The sequence below is a fragment of the Grammomys surdaster genome, unplaced genomic scaffold (genome assembly GCF_004785775.1).
Source record: "Grammomys surdaster isolate TR1022 unplaced genomic scaffold, NIH_TR_1.0 125702, whole genome shotgun sequence".
Classification (NCBI taxonomy): Eukaryota; Metazoa; Chordata; class Mammalia; order Rodentia; family Muridae; genus Grammomys; species Grammomys surdaster.
Genome location: NW_021620537.1, coordinates 2,186,966 through 2,207,922, shown reverse-complemented (window position 1 = coordinate 2,207,922; position 20,957 = coordinate 2,186,966).

The following is a 20,957-nucleotide window of genomic DNA, read 5'->3' as shown; positions in this document are numbered from 1 at the left end:
GAATGCTGAGACTTTCCCTTTTCTTTTGAAGACTTACAACGTAGAGCAGTAAGGGGCTTCATAAAAACCAGCTTTACTCTGTTGAGGAAGTTGACAAAATGTGAAGCTGTCAACTGACCAGGATTTCGCTGCTTCGATTTTTGTCTCTTATCTGTTCAGGAAATATTTAGTGTCTACTGTAAAAAAAAAAAACTGCGAAAACAGCCATTGAATTAATAATTATTCTAGGGAATGCAAACGATTTTTTTATGTAAGAGAAAAAAAATGTAGGGCTGGGTTATTGTCTGGGGTCACCTTAGTCAGTAACGTACAGCTCAGGAAGCTTAAAAATGTCTGAAACATGCATTGGAGAAGTAGTGTACCACCTAGTGGCGGGTCTTGAAAGTGCAGCCATGGAGTTTTCCACTCTCTAGAAATGCAGAAGAGATCATCATCCCAAAATTCCAGATCCCTGAAAAACAAACGAAGTCTAAATAAGACATCCATTTTTAAAAAATTTAATTGAAAAGAGATCACGTATTAATTTTGTATTAGAAGTTACAAGTTGGGAAATAAAAAGATAATAAGTCAACATTGTATTTTCTCTTACATTTTAAACACATTTATACATAACCATAAATACTTCATTCCATAATTTGTGCTGTAATTGATGTTTATAATGAATAATCTTTTGTATCTCACATAATTATCATATGCATTTATTACTGTAAATATATATATATATACTGTTTTAACATTATTGAATAATATTTTCACATATGGATACATAATTAACCTTTCCTCATTTATTTGAAAAATCTCATGATTAGCCTTTACAATTAGGCTTTCACAATAGCCTCTGCATTTTTGACTTACTTATTTCATTAGAATTAGTTCTTAGAAGAGGAAAACCTTTGTCAAGGACACACACATAAACTTTAGAAGTTCCTCTCAATGAGACATACACTATTTCCTGCCCCTTACAGTGGTTTTTGTCACTTTTCTTCTCACATTCTCCTCTGCTAACTGGTATACAGGATCAATGTGATGTGCCTGTCTGAAGACCAGGATGAATCCTTGTTTTACTGTGGATTTCTTTGATTAACTTCTTTCCGGAACTTGTTTCATTTTTAATGTGTTTGCTCCCGGCTGTCTGCTTTCCGTTCCTTTGTGACTATGCGACTGTTCCCGTTCTTTCTTCTCTCTCCTGGGGTTTGGGTCTCCTTCACACTGGCTCACTCGGAGAATCTTTTCAGGTGTTTTCGTCTGTTATTTCATTTTAATTTTGAACTAATTCTAGACTAACAGAAGTTGTAAAAGTAGTACCTATAGTCCCTGAACATATAAATTGTATATGTTCAGTTTATCACACCCAGTTCCCCAGATGCCTATCATGTGTCACTCTTAATAACCCTGGGACAATGACCAGAGCCAGGAAATCAACAGTACAGTGCTGGCTAAATGGTAGACGTTCAACGAGCATCGGCAATTTCTACTCATTTCCCATTCCTGTTCTTAGACCTGATCTCGGATCCTGTTGTATGTTATTGAGTTTGCGCCGTACTCATTTCCGTTTCCTGTTCTAAAACCTGGTTTCGGACCCTGTGACGTGTTATTTCTTTGATGTTCTCCATCTTCTAACCAGTGATCATTTTTAAGTTCTTATGACTTTCATACGTGAAGAGAACTGATTCATTACTTATAGAATGCTCGTCTTTTTTGTTTGTAAATGTTTGCTCATGACTGAAGTAAGGTTGTGCATTTGAGGCAAGAACGCTACAAGCAACAAGCACCCTGCAACTGTACATCAGTACATCATCCGGCTTCATGGTCTTTGTCGACATGACACAACTTGGAAGGTGGAACCTCAACTGAATAATTGTCACTATCAGATTGGTCTGGGAGGGACTTCTTGATTGTTAATTGATGTAGGAGGTGCAGAGGAATTTTAATTCAGCAACATGGCTGCTCTGACTACATCCGAAGACCTCCTAGGTCTGTGTGATCTGGCCAGAATGTAGACATGCCACACACCTTTAATCCTTCTAGTTGGAATACAGACACATCCTTAGTACATACCTTTAATCCCAAAGAGTGACATCTAATTGAGGGACAGACAAAGGGATGAATCAAAGACTTGGCCATGTAAGCAAATTCATAGATAATATTTTCACTAGGTTAAGTTGTTATCATGATTTCCTTAGTATAAGGTTTTGTTGTTTATGTAATTCTCATGGGAACTTTGAAACCACATAGCATTTGTATATGTTCAGTTTATCACATCTGATTGATCATATCATATTTGTATCAATAGTTAATCTATGTGATATTATTGTGTACATGCATTGTTTTGAGACAATATCTCTAACCTAGCCTTGGATTTCCTATACACTTGAGGAGCACTCTGAGCTTTTTATCCCTACCTTAGAAGTACTGGGGGTTGAACTGTGTATGCTGGGTAAGCTTACTGCCAAGTGTGCTATATCCTTAGATACATGTGCATGTTTCCTTTGTCATAATAATGTGTTCAGATTGTGACTGTGCCTTGGTTCTTCTCTTTGGAGCCAAGAAATTAATTAATTAGTTTTATGGGATCCCACAGTTGAGAGACTTTTAAACTTCTGAAGAGATTTTGGAGTTTTACAAAGACTGGATTTTTAAGAGAAAGTTTGACTATTTTAAGGAGACTTTGAACTTTAAAAATTATTTATTACATTTTATGTGCATTGGTGTTTTGCTTGTAGGTGACAGTATCAGATCCTCTAGAACTGGAGTTATAGACAGGTGTGAGCCACCATGTGGGTGCTGAGAATTGAACCCTCTGGAAGAGCAGCCAGTGGTCTTAAGCATCTCTCTGGCCCTGGCTTTGAACTTTATTTTTCATTTATTAATTTAGTCTCTCATATGTTACATTCTCAACTGCAGTTCCCTTCCCCCTTTTTATTTTCTACCTCCTCCACCCAACCATACCTACTCACTCCCCATCTATGCCTGTTCTATTTCTGTTCAAAAAAGAACAGGGCTCCCAGGGATATCAACCAAACACGACATACCAAGTTGCAACAAGATCAGGCACTCGAATTAAGACTTAACACGGCAACACAGTAAGAAGCCATGACTTTGAACTTTTAAGTGTTTGGATTTTTTTTTTATATAAATAATTTATTTATTTTTTTCTCAAATTGTAATTCATTCACACAGGGGTTATAAACACAGAAAGGCAGGATGTGGGGAAGGGGATGACACTGGAGCGTGGGTGTTCAGGGGGAATACAGATACCTTTCAGAACTGGGTATCGGCTGGGTGAAGGTTCAGGGGCCAGGTCATTATGACTCTGCCTATGACTCACTGTCCTTATCTAAGTTGGTATTGTCTGCCAAGGCTACCTATTTACAAGGTCTATGACTACTCAGGCTGGTAAATTTCCACAAAAGCTGCCTGTTTACAATAGCTTATAGCTCTCTGTTTCAATGTTTTTCCACAGAGACCCAAGACTTGGTGTTAGCATACATGTATGACAGACCTATTGCTGATTTTAGGCCTATGGCTGATTTTAGGCCTTCAGTGTGTAATCAGGGCTGCCCCTAAGTGTTTGGATTTTTAAAGGTGGTGGGACTTTTAACTTTTGGAATGTTTTATATTGTGATTCTTATATTAATGTGAGATATTGGGGGATGAATAACAAAGGAAAGGTTGTGGCTTAATAGTGATGTGTGTGTTGACGAGGAGTCAGTTGTGCTGGCTAGTTTATGTCAACTTGACATAGTCACTGGAGAGGAAGGAGGCTCGATTGAGACTATGCCTCCATACTGTCAGGCTGTAGGCAAGCCTGTAGGGCAATTTCTTAGTGATTAATGTGGATGGGCCCATCCCATCCCTGGGCCGATGGTCCTGAGTTGTATAAGAATGTAGGCTAAACAAGGAATGGAAAGCAAGCTACTAAGCAGCACCCCTCCATGGCTTCTGCCTCCAGGTTCCTGCCCAGTTTGAGTTCCTGTCCTGACTTCCTTCCATGATGAACACTGATATGGAAGTGTAAGCCAAATAAACCCTTTCCTCCTCAAGCTGCTTTGGTCATAGGGTTTTATCATAGCAATAGTAAGCCTAACTAAGACAAGTTGGTACCAGGATAGAGGGGTATTGCTGTGAAAGACCTGACCATGTTGTTTTTAGAAGGATAGGGGAAGACTTTGGAACTTAAAGCTAGAAAAGCCACAGAGTGTTGAAAGCTCAGTGGGCTGTTTTGTAGCTGCAGACGATGGAGGTCTTGTGACGTTTCAGAGGGAAGTTAAAAGACTTTAGCCTGGCTCTTTGATATTTTGAATTAAAACTCTGTGATTCTGGTTAGCTGGGGCTGAGAGCTGTGATTGACAGGAGACCAGCACCATTAAACGGAAACCTTTGCTTTATTGGGACAACTGATGCTGGAGCTAAGAGATTAGTAGTGATTAAGAAGAGATCAGCATCACTGAGGTGAAGTCTTCTGGGAAGTGCTCCCCGAGAAGTAGAAAACCAGAAACTCCATTCCAGAGGTGGCCAGGGCTACCTTGTGATGGTAGCCAAGCTTGCTAGTGTAAGAGTCATCCAGGTGGTCCTGGTTCTGAAGGTGTCAATGGGTCCTGGAGAGCTACTGAGGCTTGGTACTGTATAGGAGGGTTATAGTTCCTGAAGAGAGCACAGGGGAGGCTACTGGTGGAAGCACAGCACAGTTGTAACAGAAGACACCAGTATTTTGGAGATGCCTGTACCATGAGATAGCCACCAAGAACAGCAGCAGCCTTAGAGTAGAGCCATCCAGAGATTAGAATATAAACTAACTCTCTCTCTCTCTCTCTCTCTCTCTCTCTCTCTCTCTCTCTCTCTCTGTGTGTGTGTGTGTGTGTGTGTGTGCTTGCATGTATGTTGCAGAGGACAGAGCCAGAGAAATGACGTAAGCCCCTTGAGGGAGCCCAGAAGACCATGAGTGAATCCCAGATAATTGGACATAGAGTCTGTACTATTGAAATTTGGTTTTGCTTTGATTTGATTGTGACTGTGCCCTGGTTATTTCCACTTGAAATAAGAAAATATTTAACTTATTTTTGACTTCATAGGAGCCCACAGTTCAGAGACTTTGAATTTTAAAACACTGAATTATTAAAGTGTTTGAATGTGTAAGAGCGTGAAACTTTTCAAGTTGGTAAAATATTTTATATTTTGATATCAACCTTAGTGTTTAATTTGGGGGGATGAATAAGAAAGGAAACGTTGTTGCTTAACCACGATGTGTTCGTCAAGTTGACAAGCAGTCAATTGTGCTAGCTGCTTTAATTACAACTTGACCCAAGCTACAGTCACCTTAGAGGAGGGACCCTCAGTTGAGAGAATGCCTCCAGGAGACACAACTTTAAGCAGACAGGCAGGTAGGGCAATTTCTTAATTAATAGGGGAGGGCACAGTATACTGTGGATGGATCAGCTGTGAGTTGTAAGAAAGCAGGCTGAGCAAACCATGAGGAGCAAGCCAGTAAGCAGCATCTCTCCATGGCCTGCGCATCAGCTCCTGCCTCCAGGTTCCCTATGTTTGAGTTCCTGTCCTGCTGTCTTTCAGTGATGAACAGTGATGAGGAAGTGTAAGTCTAATAAACCCTTTCCTCCCCAGGTTGCTCTGGTCATGGTGTTCAGTCACAGCAATAGTCACCCTAACTGGCCTTCAAACTTCCAGGGGTCCTCCTGTCTTTGCCTCCTCTCCCTATAAGACCATTACAGGTGTGTGCTGTTATACCTGGCTTTAGGTGGACTTGAACTCCAACATTAAGTATTTGTGTCTTATTTTGACTGAAGGCCAAGTCCAAGGTCACACTATGAGAGGTAGGTCTAAAATTTTTCGTTACAAGTGTAATTCTGAGGCCCAGGCTTTCTGCTTTCTCACCCAGACCAGGAGAGAGGTACAATGCAGCCAGAGTATTTGTGCTTGTGTACACTGCCAATGCATAACCCAGAGAAGAGAACGAGATACCCACGGAGCCACCTCCCCATGCCAAGTTGACACATTTTCTTCGTTACTAGTTTTAGCTCCAAATTTAACATATCAATGTTGGAAAATGTGCATGTTAAGTTATAGGCGGGGTTAAGAGAAGACAGACATGTAGGGTAACTGTAGTAACTTCTCTCCATATTCAAGACAAATGAGCTAAGGCATTCATTATATTGATGGTTCTACCAGTTACCTTTCTTATTCTTGTAACCAAATACCCAACACTAAACAAATTGAGGGAGGAAGACTTATTTAGGCTTATGATTTAAGAGGAGACACAGGCTTTCGTGGTAGAAGACAGATGATGCTGAGATGCAATGTGTCTGTGGCTAGGTAGCAGAGAGTATACAGAAGTGGGGCAGGGCTATAAGCCATCAAGGCCCACCACAGTGATCTGCTTCTTCCATAAGATTTCCTCTACTCACAGAGGTTCTATAGCTTTTCAAAACAGAGCTACAAGCAGGGGGCCATGTGTTTAAATATATGAGCCCAAGGGGAATATTTCATATTCAAATCACTCTTGTGTTGGACAGGAAAAGTTTCCCATGTAAAAATTGGTGCAGTATTGCTTGATTAAAACCCTAAACCTGGCCGGACAGTGGTGGCTCATGCCTTTAATCCCAGCACTTGGGAGGCAGAGGCAGGCGGATTTCTGGGTTCGAGACTAGCCTGGTCTACAGAGTAAGTTCCAGGACAGCCAGGGCTATACAGAGAAACCCTGTCTCAAAAAAACAAAAACAAAACAAAAAAACCCAAAAAATAAAAAACAAACCCTAAACCTGTGGAAGATCTTTTAGAGGAATGTTGGAGGATAGAAATTGTGGGTTTTGTCTATTTACAAAAGACCTCGTCTATAAGCTTATGAATGTTGAGATTGCAATGTCCTCCTCTCTGTCTTCCTCATATCTGTATAGACAAACAGTAACATTCAGAGAAAGGTTTCCATTGTCCAAAATACAAATTGCCCTATATTTAGGTTCTGAATTTGCCTCCCATTAGCCACATGGTCTTAGACAAATCAGAATACTCATGCGGGTCTCACATGCCCAGTCTGTTACTTAGGACAAGGTCAGTTGGTAGAACACCAATGAAGGAGATCTATAAAGCATGAGACAACACATGCAGGGTATTATTCATGCTAGTGTTCCAACCCCAGTCTTACAGGTGCTACGTATTGATCATTGTGATACCAATTTGTATATAATGGATGAAGGATTCATACAGAGTATATGGCATGTGCTCTATAGATTTTATTTTTTGTAATATACGGTATTGTGTTTGATTCATTTTCCTGGTGCAACTTCCCACCACACTTTGACAAACAAGGAATGAGCTGCTTATCTGGTGGGGATTTATAGCACAGGGAGTCCACAGTCTTGGAAGATGTCATTGGCAGTGTAAATAGCAAGGTTAACATGGTTGTTTGTGAAATAAATACAAACTTCAGTTAGTATTTCATCTTGAAAACCAGCTTAAGAGTGCTTTAGATAACCTCTTATAATTGAAGTCCTTATAGAAGCTTGGCCTTTATATTGAGTTTTGTCAAATTCAAGGTCAAGCAGAAATTCTAACATTAATCAGTTCAAACTAGTGCCTATTGTCTTCTCCTGAAATGTACTAGCCATCACATTCCCTTTTCGAGACTCCCCTTTTCTTCTTGTATTTTCTACGTTTAGTGTTTAAAAAAAAATAATTTCATTAAGTTGAATTCGTCACAGTGGAAAGGAAGTCCCTGCCTTTTGGTTGAGTGAATGCCTTCTGAGTTGTTAGATGCACAGTCAAAAGCAGTTCATTCTGATTTGATAAATGCATTGAAAGCACCTGAAATTGTTTCATCCTCTGTCTTTCTTCCCTTTTCATCTTTTAGAGCAATCAAATGAAATATCCCCTAGCCTTCCTAATCGAAGCTGTCTGTCTGCTCTACCCTGTACTAAAAATGCATGTTTCAATAAGTGTTCCAACCTTTTAAAAATCACTTTATACTAAAGTTTCAAAACAAAACCCCCAAATCCAATTCCAGCACATTTTATAGTTGTGTATTTAACATCAGTAAGGATACATGATTGTATATATGTGCAATGAATTGTACATATTATTACGTGTGTATATACCAGGGTGATTGAGAGAAACATCGTTTGTTCTTAAGTAGGATACCCACCATGGTAGCTTTTATGTTTGCTTTTATATGTCCTTTGTTTTAAGACTACTACACTCGTGAAATTAGGACTTAAAACAAGATTTAAATTTTAAGATGGCTCATAGATTATCCTATACAGTATATATAAAAAACAGGATATCCTCTACACGCTAGACCATTGGGTAATAGTGAACTTGAAGGAATTTACATTTGGGGCCTTTATTTTGTGAAACTACACTGCACACCCATTCTCAAAAGCATATATTCATATATATATATATATATGTATATATATATATATATATGAATGTATGTATATGTATATACACACATGCATACACACACAAACACACACATACTATATATATGCGCTTTTGTGGTCTTTTCTCCTATACTCTAGAAAGCCATTACTCATGGTATCATGGCAATCCATTATGTGATAGTTTTCAGCATTGTGCAGTCACTGACATAGCCCACTGCCAAGACCTATAGTATTGTAGGAGGCAGCATTTGGGTCACCAAATGACTGCTGGGAACATGGCAGACCAGTGGTTGCAATCATAGAGTTGGACTAGAGGCAGCGCTTCAAGAAGGCATGCGCCTGCTATGTGACAGTGGTGTTTTATTTGTTTGCTTATTTTTGTCTGGTGGTGAATTCTGAAATTACAGCTTTATTTGCATAGTGACCCAAAGTCCATTAACCTCCTAAGATGATCAGTGGTAATGGCATCTTTTGTTGTTATACATGTCTTATTATGTAGGCATACTTGTGGTCATTATCTTATTGAATTTTATTAGTACTTGATGTAATAAACAGGTAGGTGATAATGGCATTGAACTTGGGAACCAGAGCCTGCTTTCACCAGCCTGGAACCCTGAGATGTGTCTTCTCAATGCATAAATTAAACTTTCAACCACCACTGTGATGCACACGACACCCTATGAGCTGACTCCCTCCCTCCCCTCCTGGGCCATTGCTCTTACCAAGTAACCTTCATTCAGTTCCATGAACATGGCAAGCTTCTTCCTTTTGTAGACTTTTCAAGTATGGGGTTATCTGTCTGTGAGTCACTTTCCTCCTCTTCCTCCTCGCTAACTCTCTTTCATTTTATATACTTTTGAGACAGGGTCTCACATGGCCTAGGCTGTCCTTAGACTCTCCCTATAGCCCAGATTTCTCTTTCTCCACCTCCAAGTGTTGAGATTACAGGCATGTACTACAATGCTTCATTCATGTCCTGCTGGGAACTGAATTCCTGAGCTCTATCCCCAGTCTTCTCATCCAATTCTTTGAATCTTCACTTAATTGCTAGTTCCTCTGGCTACTGCACGCATCCCAGGCGATGTCAGACCTTTCTGTTACACACATTCAGAGCGCCCCAGCTTCTTCCTTCCAAAAACTTGCTACTCAAATAATTATTTATGTAATTTATTTAATATCTGTTTTTGTAGGAGGCTTTAAGCTTCATGAAGGATGAGGTTGTCTGTCTTGTTCATATTTTATACTCTGGCCAAGTGCAATTTCTGAAACACTGTAAGTATTACACAGATAAACAAGCTACCAAACAAATATAAAAACAAGCTAGCAAACAAAGGAACAAATAGGGATTATGGAAAGTCACAGGGAAGAGCTAGAAGTAGGTCTCTATTCCTGGTTTAGCTTCTTTCTATACAAACACATATGACTTGATTGTCAACATGGGCAAAGTTCTAAGAATCTGTAAAGACTTCTCAGTAGAAAGAGAAAATTTTGAATGAAAGAATCGGTGGTGGTTCTGTGAAAGGAGAAGGATATAAAATGGTGACAATAATGTAGATTTCTTAAATGGGAAAATATGTTCATAAAGTCATGAAGCACCTGCTTAAAGAGTTACAGAGACAGAGAGCTCAGTTATCGTTGTGACCTACTGACTTTTAGTTGAACTTTTCAAAGGCAACTGGGAAGCTTAAATTCTTAAGTTATGGATTGAACACCAAGGCAGCTATGTGAATTTTGCTTTCAAAACTGTCCTCAAATCTCCTGTGATAAAGCCCTCTGTTGTTAGAGAGAATGTATCAAGGAAAGATTGCTGACTCTAAGTACAGCTGTTACAGGTCTGAATCCCTGGGAAGAAAATTTCTGAGATTAGCATTCAGAAGGTTTGCTGGGGATGACTCCTAGACCAAGGACTATAAGGGAGTGAAGAATACAGATTGAGGCAGAAGAGCTGCATTGTTAGTCACAAGAGAGGCAGGCTAGGTCTCCAGGAGCTCTGGAGCTGAAGGCTCCAAGGCCAGCCCAGGCCAAGAGCACTAAACCTTGTATCTACAAATCCTTTGTATACAGTGCCCTTGGAATGAAACACAGCATTGAAAGAGATGGCATCCCTTCACTGAGGGCCACATGCTAAGGGCTGATTAGTTGTGAGCTTTAAGTGCCTGGCTGCTGGAGAATGATACTACAGGCCTGAGGAGAAGACTGAGGATACTCTAAAATAGCTCCCAGAGGCCACTGTCTGGGCATCTCAGATTGACTTTCTTGGAAGTCTTAGGAAAACATCCTTCAGCATTTGGTGGGCTTCTTTTTCAGATGAGACTTTTCAGGGAGGTCAATGGATGAGGCAGAGTCCCCTGCACTGTCACAAGTGACCTACTTCCCAGGCCCCGCCCCAAGTGACTTACTTCCTAGGCCCCACTCTCTAAAGTGTCCACAGGCTCCTAATTCCCATTGAACACTGATTCTGTTAATCTATTCATGAAGCTGAACCCTCACAATCTAATCATCTCCCAAATGCCTGCCCACCCCCACAGTGCACCTGCATTGGAGATCAAGACTTTAACACACAAGAGCTTTTGGAGGACATTTTTAGATCCAAACTGTAACACCCAGGAAGTCTGTATATTTCAAATGTTATCTATTTTCCAGTGCAGAAGATGTTTTTTTCCCTCCTAGAGTCCCTGGGTCATACATCACTATTCCTGCAGTGGGATTGGTGTCTACATGGTGTCTTATCCTGTGAAGACATAGTGTGTGTTGTCTCCTGTGGCTCAAGTGACAAGACTGGTTGTATCATGAGTCAGACATGCTGAGCTGTACCTTGCACACTTCCTGGAATACAAGTCAGAGCAATAATCTCTAAATGTGGAATTTGCTTTCTCTAGAACTTAGAGGCCCAGACATCTGACTTTTATTTTGGCAAATATAAGACGCTGTAAATTAATGACTAAGTGATCAAGTGTCTCTTGCACACTTGTGCTAAGTCATTCCCTTAGCCACAGTAATTGATAAAAGCTGAAATAAGATCCAGAAGTCATTGGCATGGATCTCTGGTACTACTCTAGGTGAAATAGGAACATAGAACTGAATTCATACATGGATGACCTGCCTCTGTGCTTTAATTGTGTTATTCACTGGCTATGGAAACCTGAGGCAATTGTTTTACATCCATGAGACCTGCACTCTTTGCCTGTATATTTGGTATTAAAGCTGTCCTGTCTTCCTTAGTGTTCTTAGAGGAGTTAATTGAAAACATTAACAGCATAAACATTCAAACTTAAAGCTTCTCTTTAACTACTGGCAGCCAAAGTACATGGCTTGAACCTGAAAATGGACCCCCAGAATTATTAAATTAACAGGCTGGCAAGCCAGGGACAGGTAAGATTCTGCACAGAGCCTTACCAACCTAAGATAATGCATATTCGACAATGGGTAAGAAAGGCATTCTTGGCAGAACAAACTAAGACAGGCTCAGTCTTGCTTATGAAATAAAAAAGGAAGAGAGGCAGAGAACTTTTGGGGCTGCTTGGCAAGAATCTGACATGGGCCAAGGACAAGGAAGTGGGCTGGCTTCAGACAGGAATCTGACATTAGGCTAGAACAAAGAAATAACTTCAGGTAGGAACTAAATCTTAGGCTAGAACAAAGAAGTAATTTCAGGCAGGAATCTAAATCTTAGGCTAGAACAAGGAAGTAGGCTTCAGACGTGAAAATGACTTTGGGCTAAGACAGGGAAGTTGGCTCACATATTTTGGTCATCCTGATAAGCCCTTAGAAACAATGATCACGGGAGTGTTCATGGAATTTTGTTTATTGCCTTGTTTTGTTCTTGGACTATTTGTGTATATTGTCTTGCTTGTTCCTTCACTATTTGCATCTATTGTATTGCTAGTTCCTCAACCTAGAACTGACCTTAATACTTGCATGTAATTAAAATGGTATAAAAGCAAAAGGGAGGAGGGGGATGGGATGGGGGCTTCTAGGAAGGGGAAATGGGGGAAGGGGATGACATCTGAAATGCAAATAAATAAAATATTCAATATAAAAGACAAAGAAAAAAAGAAACTTACAACTGGATGTTTGTTATTATTGTCATTATTATGATTACTAATACAGTAGTAATAATACTTACCTGTCATTAAAACAATGAACTGCAGTGCAGTGACACACCAGAATTGCTATAAGAAGCGAGAGCAAGGAGCTTGCATAGATTGCTGAAAACTATAAATTATAAAGCATTAGCATGCAGAGGGACATTCCTAGCAGCTGTTTTGAGGACATTTATTGTGTCTTACACTGTTAGAAAAAAAATTCAAATTCCAAATTCTCAATTACTTGCATTTTTTATATATTTGTAATATTTATATTTTATCAAGATGGGATAGTTTACAGTATTTTTAAAAAAGGATTTATTTATTTATTTATTTATTTATTTTATGTATACAAGTGTTCCACTTTCATGCACACCAGAAATGGGAATCAAATTCCATTACAGATGGTTGTGAGCCACCATATGGTGGCTGGGAATTGAACTCAGGACCTCTGGAAGAGCAGTCAGTGCTCTTATCCACTGACCCATCTCTCTAGCCCAGATACTATTTTCTTTTATAATTTTTAAAAAGGATCATTCACTAATTCTGTTTCTCCTGAGGCTCCCTGTCAAAAGGGTGTTTACCCAGTGTGTATTTCTATCAATCTCAGTTAATTACTCAGAGATGAGTGTCCCATGTCTGTAGTATAGTTCATTATTTCTTTAAACCACACCATTAAGGTGATGGGATTGAAGAACATAAAATGCCTTCACTGGGAGGAACTAGTTTATATTCCCACATAAAGACCTTATGCTATCCAACAGCAAACAACAATAAAAATCATTGTTCCAAAATATTTTTTTGACCCTGAAGCATGGATGGTTGCTGAATGGTCAATATTCCAAATGTTTTCTTACCGTCTTGTGAGTGTTCAAATCCAGATCATTTAAACTGCTATTTGTCTGAAGGAGCTATTAAAAAACCCCATATATTTGTAAACACACACATACAAATACATGATTCATTGCTGTGTGTCTGGATCACCAAAGAGAATCTCCAGAGTCTCGTTTTTCTGTCCTTCTGCATGTTTTTGTTGGTTTGAGACAGAAATCAGATGAGAGAACAGAACAGTTCGGTTTGTACAAGTTCACAAGCTCACTTCAGTGACCAAAATGTACCAGGAACGTGTCTGTTTTCTCAGTTTGAATGCTACTAACCACAAATGCTCCATGAAAAAGGGATATGTTCAATATAACTCGAGTTCATCGCCTACCATGGATTCAGAATTACAGGAGACTAAATATAGGAAACAAGTATTCCTCTGATCATGACACATAGCCCAACAAAGAACCAAAATACACATAGAGTAGAAGGCAGTGTGCTGAGGGCCTCATGAGAAATTTCAACTCATTGATGGTTTGGGGTTGAAGGATATGTTCATTCTGTGTGTTTGGGCTGTAAGGTGATCTAGAAACCTTGAGGTTAAAAATATAGCTAGACAGGCATCTTAAACTCTATTGTCCGTTGGCCTCTCCTTAGAGTCCTATTTTAAGTGAGTAAGATGAAAAACACAAGAATTTAACGAAAGGGAACTTATTAATACTGAAGCAGTTGTTACAATATAAACATTATTATATGGTAATAAGTATACTTCTCTGTTATGAATTTAAATAAACTCCATTTTAATAAAAAATTATCATGTTGTTGTGAGTATAAATGATTCTACAAGGCTGCAGTCTCTGTAATGTAGAATGGATGTGTCCAGTCACAACAAAGTCATACACATATCTAATATGTAGTTTGTTACTGACATTCGTAATCGAAGGAAATAATTCATTTCTGTTAGAAGTTAGTGAAAATCAGGATGTACATTTTTTTTCTCACCTAAGTTCACAAGCCTCCCTTACTTTTATGTATGAGCTCTTTGGGGGAATCTGTGGATTGCAGTTTAGAAACTGCTGCTAGCACCACTATCTGCTAAAGAAAGATAGTAATAAAAGGAGTGCTAATGACATATTGGAATGGCCATAGGTCAGTGTCTTGCTCAACCCTCATCAGAGAAGCTTCTTTCAGTAGATGGGAATCAATACAGTTCTATAGCTGGACAATGTGTTGAGACTGAGACACCTTGGGAAACTTAGCCCTAAATGAGATGTCTTCATCAATGCCTCCTTAAGCCCCCAAAGCTCAGGGATCTATGCAGAAGAGGGTGTGGGACAATTATAAGAGCCACAGATGGTAGATGACTCCAAGAAAACAGCATTTGCAGATACAACAGGGCTGATATGTATACAAATTCACAGAGACTGCCATGCTCAAGACCTGCTCAAGCCAGCCAAAATTCTACCATGGAAAAGAGGGAGTGGCCGCAAAGTTCTACACCCATTCAAGGTAGTATAATTTGCAAGCGATAGCTTCTAGGAACCAGAAGAATCAGTCTTTTGTTCAGTGGAGTGATGCTGGCTATGTTAACTACACTTAAAGATAGGCCTTATGCTTGGGAGTAACTGGCCAGCACAAACTGTACCCAACTTGACTTTGTTTTTGGTGTGTATAGGTAATTTTTTTAAGAGATAAAGAAAATGAAATTGGATGGGTTTGGAGGAGGGCCTGGGAAGTGTTGGGGGAGGAAAACATTAAAAGATATTGTATGAAGTAAAAAAAGTATAAAAAAAGAAAAAACAAAATCCTGTTGGCCTACAAGCCTTAATAGGACACTGATAGAGAGGCAGAGAAAAGACAGAAAAGTGACAGGGGAGGAGCATTCAGGCAGAATAACCTGAGGTTACACCTTGAGGACACAGCAGTACAGGAAGGGCTTGGGGAGTCGGTAGATAAGGGCAGAAGGTGTGTGTTAGTGGGCCAGCCCTGGTGTCTGGAGTGGGAGAAGAAAATGACGGACTTACAGGAAAAGATGAGAGGGTTACAGGCGCGATGTGGTAGAAGGAGTGCATGGTGTGTGTGTGTGTGTGTGTTGCCACTGTTGCTTGGAACCAATAAATATATTGCTATTTATAATTAGGAGCATTATTTGCAGTATAGCAGAAGCTGGATTAAAAGGCTGGAAGAAGAAAGTCTCTTAGCCTTGTTAAGGGGAAGTAGATTGAGATGTGCATGGCATGAGCAGAAGCTAAAAAGGAAGAGAGCCAAGGCCATGGTTGAGGGCTGGCTGACTGAAAGGACTGGTCCTCCAGTCAACAGTGGGTGGTGAGGACTGTGAGCCAAGGTGCTGTGCTCTGTGCTTAGCTTCCTAGCCAGAGCAATAACAATGGAACAAGCTTATAGGTGGGATGAATCTGCTGAAAGTTCTATGTATGGGTGGGCTGTTTGTACACAAGCGTTCACCACGCAGCTGAATTCTTTAGCACCAGGGAAGGAGATTTAATAATCTTAGGGAAACAGCAGAAATCAAAGGAGTAGAAGAAATTGCAGCAGAAGGGCAAGGGTGCCTTAAGAATGACCCTTGTGTGGCTTCTCGGGCTGTGCAAACCATGTTCCAGGAAGATCTGCCTAGCAAGTCCGCACGTTCAGTCCCTACATCTTCAGCCTCACGTTGAGGACTGTGCCTACTCTGCTTCAGACACTTTTACTTTTCCAAGATCAATAGCACACACTGGCCTGTGTGAATGCAAGAAGTTGTATTTTTTGTGGGAAGGCCAATGCAGATATGAACAAATGGGCACAATTTTATATAAGAAGCAAAAGAACAGAGCTATGTGTGTACACAGTACAGAGCAACAGAGAAAAGGGCAGGAATAACCTCAGCTAGGGTCAGGCAAGGAAGGCTTCTAGGGAGGTGACGTTGGAAAAGGCTTTATTGGAAGGGAAAGACATTGCAAACAGTGGGAACAAACTGTGCTAAGGCTGATGCATTCAAGGAATGGTTTTCCTTCTGGGTTTTCTCATGAGCAGCAGCAGCTTCTGTCATACATCAGAGTTTGAAGTATTTATAAGTCCTGTCTCTCTGTGATTAGTGGTTCTCTTCTCCTTTCTCCTTAAAGGCCCCACAAATTTGGCTATGAAGCTCTGCTTTCTGCTTGACTCAGATTTTTCCCGTTGAAATTTAACTTCCCCTTCTCTGATTTGGTTCTCTTAAAAAAAGAAGACGCTTTGGATGAGAGAGCTAGCTCGGTGGCTAACAGCCCTTGCTGCTCTCATGGGTTCCATCCCCAGCACCCACATGGCAACACACAGCCATCTGTAACTCCAGTTCCGGGGCATCCAGTGCCTGCTTCTTATCTCTGTGGACACCAGGCACACACATAGTGTGCTAGCACACACATGTGCAAAACCCTCATACACATAAAACAAGTCTCAAAAGACTGGAAATTATTTAGTAAGCATATTTTGTCAAAAGAACCATTTTTCTTTCTTTCTACTAAGTATCCGGTAAGTGAAACATTAATATAGGCTAGGAGGGCAGTGAGGTGGCACAGCGCGTCAAGGTACCAGCTGAGTTCAATCCTTGGGACCCACATGATAGGAGGAGAGAACTAACTTCCAAGTTGTCTTGTGATTTCTATACACACACACACACACACACACACACACACACACACACGTAAAAACAAAAGCAGACAGCGTAGGTAGCTCAGTGTGTTTGACATGTAAACATGAGAATCTGAATTTGATGCCCGGAACCTATGTCACCAAGCTGAACTTGGTGGTGGCACATGTTTGAAATCCCATCACTGGAAAGTGGGCTCGGGAATTGGGTGGATTTCCAGGGCTCTCTGTGTTTAATCGGCAAACTTCCATGAGAATGAGAGACCCTGTCTCAAACAATGAAGGTGCAAGGATACCCACTGTTATTCTCTAGCCTTCACACACATGCATACACATGGGTATACACATGTACACATACACGCACATGCAAAGTAGTGATACCTTTCATGGAACATACTTTATCCCAAATCCTCTGTGTCCTGTCTGTTTGCTCCCAAATTACATTCATAATGGAGTGTCCTTTTGTGGTCATTAAGGCGATAGTGAAGGCCATGTTTGCTATGGCTGTGTGTCACTGCTATACATTCTAGGTCCCAAGCTGGCTGGAATTAGCCTCAAAGTCAAGCCACTGAGCATAGTTGTGTCATTTTTAAATATAAATGCTAACAATGTAAGAATAGGTTTATTTTTGCTGCTTCGTGTTTTTTTTAGCACTGTGTTCAGCCAGGGTCTTTTCTTCTGTCTCTTTCTGGGGTCAAAGCTGTAACATTGGCTCAGAGATAACAAAGGGCAGAAAGCATTCTTTGGAAAAATAGAGGAATCAGAAAGACCCCCCCCCCCAGGTCTAACAGCAGAGTTCCTCTCCAGCATACAATCAAATAAAGACATGTCTTCCACACATTTGATTGTGAGTTTGGTCAGAGATGATAATTTCACTGTGTTTTCTCAGAGCCCTGAGACTCTAGGAACTGCCCATCCACAGCTTCACCAGAGAGAAACGTGGATGGAGTTATTGGACTGACAACCTAGTGTTCAACATCAACATGATACAGCTAGGACACTGTGCGCAGTGGACAAGAATAACTGAGAGGCAAAGAATGACTAGGCAGGAAGGTCTCAGTTTTAGATCGACAGGAGCCTCAAAAAAAAAAAAAGAATAAAAAAGAAGTGGAGTTTTATAACTTCTAGAATCCTGCATAAGCATATCTATTTTAATAAGATAGAAAAATCATACTATTGCCATGTGTCAGGTGTTTATATCCCTTTAGAGACCTATTCATACAAATGCCAATAACCCAAGCAGAGAACATGATCAGAAGTGGAATGGATCTTCATATCGGAACAGCAGTTCTGCTTTGGTTCCTGCTGTCTTACACGTGTGATGAGGCTGGAGGAGGAAGGAAGGCCTTCCCCTGTAGAGTCCGACTTTGGATATGCAAGGGCTGCCTGCCAGTGTGGCCCTGATCTTTTCCTTGCACTCCTAAAGAAAATGACCTTTCCTACTGATTCATATAACTAGAACTGGGTGAGCACTTTGTTGTCCTGGGTCTTGATTAAACAGTTAAATTCAGTTTGGCTTCTGTGTGGTGGCCTATGTCTCACATCCTGTGTAAGGAGTGGGGAGACAAACAGGAGAATAAACATCCTTTTCTTGAGACAGTGAGGAATGCTGGACATGCAAACAATACCTATTACCCTTTCACCCACTGCAAAAATGGCCAAAAAAAAAAATGATTCAATCTCCGCTAGGAGACGACGCCTCACAGTTCCTGATGCTGTACTCACATGCCGAGATACATTTTGGAAAATGTTCCAGAGATCTGTGGAATCCAGACTGAGTTTCCCTGTGGATAAGCTATTCTAAATCCTATTAAAACAACTTTTCTTAGCTCATTGGGTTTTATATAAGATCCTCCTTTGGCTCTGACGTTTAGGCTGTCAGGTTTCTGAACTTTCTGGAAGACCGTGACAGCCACACATGCAGTCTTTCATTTCTCTTCCCAAAAAGATCTGTACTTATCAAACTCATTGGCAGGGAGAGCGGAGAACCTATGCGTGGTCTTGACTTTCATTTCTAGTTTGAAAGTATCCAGTTGGTCGTCTCTAGGACCTGCCCACCACTGCTGTGGACTTAAAACCATGGCTATGGAAGTTTGTTCTTCAGTTGGTGGGTATCCAAGGCCCGCAGCACAGCCTCCCTCATTTACCTCGTGCTGCTGTGCTTTCTGAACACGCTAAGGACACGTATGCCATTGTACGGTCTTCTCTGCACCTGGATAGGCGACTCCCCTCAGGCTGTCAAGTATCTGAGGCTGTCAGAGGCCATGCCTCATCATTCCGATCTGACTTAGATATTTTAAAGGTTATGGAGGTGTCTTCAGGATTTCTTTTCTCCATATGGATAACATCCTTCCCTGGGCTATCGGAACATTTCTCTAGAATTTACCATGGCACCAAGATTGCCATTGTTCAACTGAATGCTGTAAAGCAGTGTTTGGCACAATGCAAATGCTTGACAAATATTAGGTATTGGTTCTCCGTATCATATTGTACTCAAGTCAAACACTTGTACCCATGTATTTCTGTATAGGCATATAAATGATACCTCCACTAATTTATAACTCTGTGTGTATGCTTGGGTGCGTGATATTCACATGTGAATACAGACACGCATGTACCACTGAATGCCTAGCATGTACCACTGAATGCTTACGCACAAGCTCAGTATTCTTTTTTTTTTTATTGGATGTTTTATTTACATTTCCTATGTTGTCCCCTTACCCCATCCCCCACCCACCCGGAACCCCCAATCCCCTCACCCCTCCTCCTTCTTCTCTGTGGATGTAACCTCTATCTATTCCCCCCCACTCCCACCTCCCCACCCTCAAAATTCCCACCCCCTGGGGCATCCAGCCTTCATGAGGTCAAGGTTCTCTTCTTCCACCTATGCCCAGCAGGGCCCTCCACTCTTACATATTCAGTTGAAGCCCTGGATCCCCCCCCTAAGTGCTCCCAGGCTGGTGGTTTAGACCCTGGGATCTGTGGTTGGTTGGTATTATTGTTCTCCTCATGGTGCCGCAAATCCTTTCAGCTCCTTCAGTCTTCACTCTAACTCCTCTATTGAGAAACCCATGATCAGTTCAATGGCTAGTTGTGAGCATCTGCCTCTGAATATGTCAGACTCTTGAAGACCTCTGAGGAGACATCCATATCAGGCTCTTATCAGCATGCACTTCCTGACTTCCACATCAGCATCTACCTTTGGTGACTGCACATGGGATGGATACTCAGGTGGAAAGGTCTTCAGACGACCCCTCCTTCAGTTTTTGTCCCTCGCTTTGTCTCCATATTTGCTCCCTTGAGTATTTTGTTGCTCCTTCTAAGAAGGACCGAATCACCCCCACTTGGTCTTCCTTCTTTATGGACTTCATGTGGCCTGTGAGTTGCATCTTGGGCATTTCAAGGTTCTGGGCTAATATCCAATAATCAGTGAGTGAATACCATGTGTGTTCTTTTGTGATTGGCTTACCTCACTCAGGATGATAATTTCTAGTTCCATCCATTTACCTAGGAACCTCTCGAATTCATTGTTTTTAATAGCTGAGTAAAACATATGTCCTTATTATATGTTCGAGCATCTTCTGGGTATATGCCTAGGAGTGGTATAGCTGGATCCTCGGGTAATGCTATGTCCAATTTTCTGAGGAACCCCCAGACTGATTTCCAAAGTGGTTGCACCATCTTGCAGTCCCACCAACAATGGAGGAGTGTTCCTCTTTCTCCACACCCTCGCCAGCATCTACTATCACCTGAGTTCTTAATCTTAGCCATTCTGACTGGTGTGAGATGGAATCTCAGGGTTGTTTTGATTTGCATTTCCCTGACGACTAAGGATGCTGAGCATTTCTTTAGGTGCTTCTTGGCCATTCGAGTTTCTTCTGTTGAAAATTCTTTGTTAAGCTCTATACCCCATTTTTTAATAGGGTAATTTGGTTGTCTGGAGTCTAATTTCTTGAGTTCTTTGTATATATTGGATATTAGCCCTCTATCAGATGAAGGATTGGTAAAGATCTTTTCCCAATTTGTTGGTTGT